General features: G+C 40.1%; 1 pseudogene; it reads left to right on the forward strand.

The window, feature by feature from the left end:
- The first annotated feature begins 2,156 nt into the window (after positions 1–2,156).
- LOC120235191 lies at positions 2,157–2,533 on the forward strand (annotated as a pseudogene).
- The last annotated feature ends 4,642 nt before the right edge of the window (positions 2,534–7,175 follow it).

Consider the following 7,175-nt stretch of genomic DNA (forward strand, 5'->3'; position numbering starts at 1 on the left):
TCTCTTATACCACATTGTATGAAACCTGTACGCCATCTTGTCATTTTGCAGCATGCTGCCATTTATGAATAACAACCCCTCCCAAAAGGCATGGGGACATAGTTTTCCATTTGTGTGTGTGTGTGTGTGTGTGTGTGTGTACATGCCCAAACTTTAGTGACGACTTTGTAAACATGCTTATATCTAGTCTTCCCACCCACTACCAAAAGCACCACCATCTACCAAGTTATCAAAGCCAGAAATCTGAGTGTAGCGCCTGAGTCATCTATTTCCTTCACCCGACAGCAAGTCCAACAGTTCTTCCTCCAAAATAATCCTCATCTCTGACCTCTCCTACCCATCTTCAATGTCACCTCATCTCTTACCTGAATTAATGAGTAATTTCTGAACCGGTCTCCCAGCTTCCAGCTGAAATTTCTATTACCCCAATCTCCTCAGCAAAGTGATCTCAAAACATAAATCAGATCATGTCATCCTTCCACTTAAAATCTGTGATAGTTTCCTATTGCTTGGAAGAGGATCCAAACTCAGTACTATGGTCTCCAAGAGCCTACATTACCTGGGCCCGCCCATGTCTCTGACTTCATCATATAGACTTGTTCCTACTCCAGTGACAGTCCTTCTCGCAGCTCCATCTCACCTTTGCCGTGGGATTTGCTCTTGTCTCTACCTGGAATGCTCCACGCTGGCTGCCCTCATGGCTGGCTTATTCTAACCCCTCAGGTTTATTTTCAGTTGTCACTTCCCCAGGGAGGACTACTCTGACCACCTTCGTGAAGAAGCTCCTTCCCTCATTATTCTCTAACACAGTATTCAATCTCCTCAGAAAACTTATCACAGTCTGCAGTAATTTTATCCATCCCGTGTTTACTTGCCTGTCTTCCCACTAGAATATCGTGTTTAGAGAGGTAAAATAATAATAGCTAATACTTTCTTTGTGCCACAATCTGTCTTAATTGCTTTATATATGCAAGCACAGCCTGCCAAATAGCTCCCAGAAACACCTTTGGTTTTTTGCTACCCAAACTTCACAGAATGCGATGTATCTCTCAATACAGAGTTTGTTTTAAGCTGATGGAAAATTTTATATTTATATCTCCAAAAGTCCAATACAGTTTAGCCAAAACAATGTGGGGGGAAAGTTTTCCAGTTACTTTCCAAATTCAAGGGGTAGAACAGCAGCAACAATCATAGACGTTTTGAAAAGCGCAGTGAGTATCCACAGAGGGGGTGTAGTCTTTGGATGTTGCTGATGCTCAGGGTGACCTCAGAGTGTCATGCTCAGAGTGAGTCATGCTCTGTCACTGGCAATTGTCCTGAATGCTTTTACCAGTGCTTTCCATATTGAGCCATTGTTTTTGCTGAGAGCTGTACAATGATTTCCAGAAAAGTTTAGAAAGTTTTAAAGAGAATGGTAGATAAGAAATTACAAGAATAGAAATAGTAATTACAATGGAAGAGATGTTGCTGTATATAAAATAACGGCTTTAATTTTTGGTGATCAAATATTTTAAACATTCTGCATAGATGTGTTAAGGAAAAAAAGCCTTTTTCTCTATCCTCTTATATTCTGTCTCAGAGACCTGCAAATTAAGGTGACAGAAGGTAGATTAGCAAGAGAAAAGACAGATTTTTTATTCATGTATATATATTTTTCACTGAAAAGCAGGACTCAAGTAGACAGAACTGAGAGTTTATATATCATCTCAATAGGGGAGGGGTAGGAGCAGAGCAGCACTTCCAGGAGAGCAAATGACTTCTTAGAAAGAGGGGACACATGTGCCTTTAGAAAAAAGATGGAAGATATGATAGTTTGTGACAATGTCTATATGGAGGTCATGCAACTTCTGACTTTTTCAACTCTAAGAAGAGAAGATTAGAGTTACTCCCAGGGAAGGCATTTATAATAGTTGAGCTCTTTTGTAAGGCTCAGCTTCTAGGCAAATAAGACTACTTAGAAATTCAGATGCCTTTGTTCAAAATAATTCCTATGTCACAGTGGCATTTTGGAGGGGAGGTATATCCAGATCCCTTCAGGTGTTTTAGTGTACTTTAGTTGTGCATTAGGAAATTGGCTGGGATTCTGGGCTGAACTGTAATGTATTATATATTTTTTCCTTTTAAAATAACATGAGCTCTGCCTCTCCAGGCCCGGCAGAATGGCTCCCGCAAAGAAGGGTGACGAGAAGAAGGCCGTTCTGTCACCAATGAGGTAGTGACCAGTGAATACACCATCAACACTCACAAGTGCATCTATCAAGTGGGTTTCAAGAAGTGCGCCCCTCGAGCACTCAAAGAGATCCCGAAATTTGCTATGAAGGAGATGGAAACTCCAGATGTGCACTTTGACACCAGGCTCAACAAGGCTGTCTGGGTCAAAGAAATAAGGAACGTTCCATACTGTATCCATGTGTGGTTGTCCAGAAAATGTAAGGAGGATGAAGATTCACTGAACAAGCTCTACACATTGGTTAACTATGTACCTGTCACCACTTTCAAAAATCTACAGACTGTTAATGTGGATGAAAACTAGTTGCTGATTGTCAAATAAAGGTATAAAACTGCATGCATGCATGCATGCATACATAAATTATTATAAATAAATAAATAAATAAAGTGAAATAGAACCCAGTTAGCATCTTCACACAGAAAATCTAATTTTCAGATGCAGATTACTAATATATACTGGATACCATTATTAATTCACTTCAAGCAAATTTGGAAGGTATTTTTATTCACCTTCCCTCTTTCTGTGAGGTATGTAAAGGTTAAAGTAACAAGCTCAAGATTCTAATGGAAGTAAGTAAGTAAGTAGCAGAGATGGACCTGAACCTAGATATCCTGAATATAAAATCTTTTTTTAAAATTATTTTTTAATGTTTATTTATTTTTGAGAAAGAGAGCAGGAGCAAGGGAGGAGCAGAGAGAGAGGGAGACACAGAAGCAGGCTCCAGACCCTGAGCCATCATTAGAGACCTGAGACAGAGCTCTAACTCACAAACTGAGACATCATGACCTGAGCCGAACTCGGACACTTAAGCGTCCACCCATCTTTGAAGATGATGCCCCTAAAATCTGTCTTCTTAACCACTATAGGGGCTAAAGGGCCTCTCCCAAGGAAAGATCCACATCCATCTAGTGCATCGTATGTATCCTAATGCCTGACAGGGCTCAGCCTATAGTAGCTGATCAAGTACTTATCCCAAATGAATTAATGGGTTGAAGAGAACCATAATGTGTTACCCCAAAATACGCCTTTTTGACATAAAAATTATTTTGAGCAGAAGGCAATTGAGAAATAGCAAACGTAGGGGTGCCTGTGTGGCTTAATCAGTTTAGCATCTGACTTCAGCTCAGGTCATCATCTCATGGTCCCTGAGTTTGAACCCTGTGTCAGGCTCTGTGCTGACAGCTCAGAGTCTGGATCCTGCTTTGGATCTGTGTCTCCCTCTCTCTCTACCCCTCCCCTGCTCACACTATGTCTCTCTCAAAAATAAATAAACATTAAAAATTAAAAAAAAAAATAAAAAAAGAAGTAGCAAATGCAGGAAAAGTTCTTTCTGCCCTCCCCCTAATTCTTCTTTGGAGACAGACTTTTATCAGATAACATTAGAAGAATCTATAAGCAAACCTGATTCCATTATTTTCCTGCCATATGTTTAGCTTCCCACAGTTTGCCACCCTCAGAAACCTAAAGCTACTTCCTTTCATCCTGTCATTTCTCCACAAATTAATTGCTCTTTGTTGAAGACGCTACAAGAGCCAAAGTTCTAAGCCACCCCCTCGAGTTACTCTGAGTTTCTCCCATGCATATATGAGATGTACATGGTATTGAGTATTTGTTTGTTTTTCTCCTGTTAACCTGCTTTTTGTTACAAGGGGCCAGCCAAGAATTTAAAAGGCTAGAGTGGCAAGGACTTTTTTCCTCCCTTACAGATGAAAGAATAGTTAAATAAAAAAACACTGTAACTACATTTTGCCAAAATAACTGGCCTATCATCTTCAAAGATGTCAGATTGAAGAAAACCAAAGAGATAGGACAACCAAATGCAATGGTGACTCTGGATTGGATCAAATTTCTCTAAAGGACGCTATTGGAGCAGTTGACAAAACATGGATAGGGACTGTGGACTAGGAACTAACGATAGGACTGACAGCACATGTGAATGACATGAAGATTATTTGAAGGTGGAAACAAATGCAACAGCAAATGCAAAGAATTCCTAGGTAAACTTCTCATATCTGACTACAGCAGAGCTTTGTGAGAGTCAGCTACCACAGCCTTCTCCAGGGAGGTCTCCCATCAAGGAAGCCTGATGTTCGAGACCAGGACATTCCAAAAACTTGTGTAAACAAGCTTCATCCAAACCTTCCTTCCTCTGAAGCCCTAAATACCTCTACCTGCTCCCTTATTAAGTTGATGTATAAACCCCTTTCTTTAGCTGTCCAGGTTGTCCCTTCATCTGAAGGCTTCCACACGCATAAACAAACTTTTTTCCTGTTAATCTACTGTCAGATAATTCATAGTCCCCAATTCAAATACAAAATGGTAGAAGAAAATTTTCCTCCCAACACAATGTATCACTGTGATTTTGATGGTTATATTATGGTTACAGAGGAGTATGCTTGTTTGTCAGGAGAAAAATTGTCTTCTATGAACACTTTTGCCGTGACATCTACAGAGGCCTTTTTTTTTTTTTTAAGGTGTGAGGTAAATAAAGTTTGTACTCTCTTACAAGGGGGAATGGGCAATTTATATGTAATGGAAGGATGGGTGATATATCAAGGATATAGCCATGCCTGTCAACAGAGGCCAGAGCGGTAGAGCCCAGGAGAACTTCCTCCAGGCTCATATCCCTGAAGGTCAAGTGCTTGAGGAGCCTGTGGTGAAACCAATCGAGAAAGGAGCAAAGGGTAGAGACTTTTTTAAAAATGTTATTTATTTCTTAATTTATTTTTGTTAAGTTTTTTATTTTAATTCCAGTATTGATAACCTAGAGTGTTATCATAGCTTCAGGTGTACAATATGGTGACTCCGTGCCTTTCGTGATCATTGTGCTCTCTAATAGCCTCACCTATTTCACTCACCCCCGCACCCACCTCCCCTCTGGTAACCATTGGTGCAAAGGTAGAGCTTTGAGTGGGTTTTACTCTTACACACATTTTGACTTCCTCACACCCCAACATAGGCCATTACCATCACCTTATACACCTACTCTAAAGCCCACCTGGGTTCCCCAGAGTGAGACTGAGGGTAATGCAGGGCTTAGAGTGGGCCCAGAATATGCCACCCCAAAAGACACCAGTTTGACATATTGACAATTTTAAGCTAAAAGCACTTGAAAAATAAAAGGCATAAGAAAAGCACTCTGACTTCCTTTTTTCCTCCTAAAAAGAGGAGATAAAACTCCCATATATAACAGGCCCTCCTCTGCACCTGGAGGGAAAGAGCATTCTCATCGCCAGAGACAGGGAGTCAAGGCCAAGTAGAATTTGTACAAACAAACTTAATCAAAGTAACCCTTATCTTCCTTTAGTCTCCTCATACATTTTAGTTACTTTTTCATAATTACTACTCTTCGTTCAATCTAGTGTATAAACACCGAGGCCTTATCACTTTTTGAGGCTTCATTTTCCTGTGAAGGCTCCTATGTACATATAAAAATAAAATCTGTTGCTTTTTCTTTTATTAACCTGTCTTATGTCAACTTAATTCTCAAGTCCAGCTGGAGTTCCTAAAAGGGCAAAGGAAAAGCTTAGCCTCCTATGTAGCTCTAATAAAGTCCTCTGGAGGAGGGGAAGCGGGGTTCTGAAGATTACTGCCATTAAAACAGAATTTTCCTTCACTTTTTCAGCAGATTTGCTGTCGCACATGTACTTGGATTATTCTCAATCTCAACTCAACATCAGCATATACCAACAAAGGAAGGTATGGAACTGACCATATTTATAACATAGTCTGTTTTCCATGACAAACGACTTAATTTGGGGAACTGTAGATTCTCGGCTCTCCAATTTCCCACTAACACTGAAATAAATGCTGCCAGTCTCGGGGATTTATTTTAATTCACTTTCATATATTAATTTAATGCACAGAAATCATTAACTTCCCCACGATACCTTTGTTCTTCTGATACTTCCCTTTACTGCCTAGGAATCTTGCTCTCTGTCACAGATTTGCGATGGTGGCTCTTGGTTTTGATACACTTTAAGGGCCCAGTGGGGCTTCTAGGTTCTTCTTCACCTCCCTGTATCAGCCATAACTGCCTAAGTTTATGTTCTGTTTGTTGAGTAACACTCTAGGCTTTATTTTCACTGTGTGGAGAATTTTATCACCCTGAATCGACCCAGTTACTGTGCCCATTTAATTATACTGCCTAATTTTCTTACTTGGGTAAATCTTTCAAAATCTTAAGGCATTTTAGAGAATATTCAGACTGGTTCCCCAAATTTTACTCTTTACACTCAAGAATTTTATTTAAAATGAGCATGATTATAAAACAAACAAAAACAAAAAAAAACCCCACCAAACATGGAAAAATTATTGGAAGAAAATGCATCCAAATATGTTTTGGGGGACTGCCTGAGTGGCTCAGCTACTTGAGCATCTGACTCTTGGTTTCAGCTCAGGTCATGATCCTAGGGTCATGGGATGGAGCCCCAAGGAGACTCTGCACTGAACATGGAGATTGCTTGAGATCCTCTCTCTCTCTCTCTCTCTCTCTCTCTCTCCCTCCGCCCCTCTTCCATACTCACACTCCCTTACTCTCTCTCAAATGAGAAAAACATGTATATGTTTTTTTCTTTTTAATTGTCTATATGAATTTATGTATTATTCATAGTGGGAAATGTAATTGCTTTGTTAAATGAAATGAACAGAGAACATTATCTTTCTTTTTAAAGAATTTTACACAAAGGGGAACCTAGGTGGCTGTCTTGGTTAAGTGTCCAACTTCAGCTCAGGTTTGGACAGTTTTCTGTCCAAAACAGCTCAGGTTTCTCACAGTTTGTGGTTTCAAGCCCCACCTCAAGCTATGTACTGACAGCTCAGAGCCTGGAGCCTACTTCAGATTCTTTGTCTCCCTCTCTCTCTGCCCCTCCTCCACTCGCACTCTGTCTCTCTCTCAAAAATAAATAAACATTTAAAAAAATTTGGGGGGGACACCTGGGTGGCT

This window comes from Hyaena hyaena, unplaced genomic scaffold, assembly GCF_003009895.1.
Source record: "Hyaena hyaena isolate Hyena2069 unplaced genomic scaffold, ASM300989v1 scaffold_123, whole genome shotgun sequence".
Classification (NCBI taxonomy): domain Eukaryota; kingdom Metazoa; phylum Chordata; class Mammalia; order Carnivora; family Hyaenidae; genus Hyaena; species Hyaena hyaena.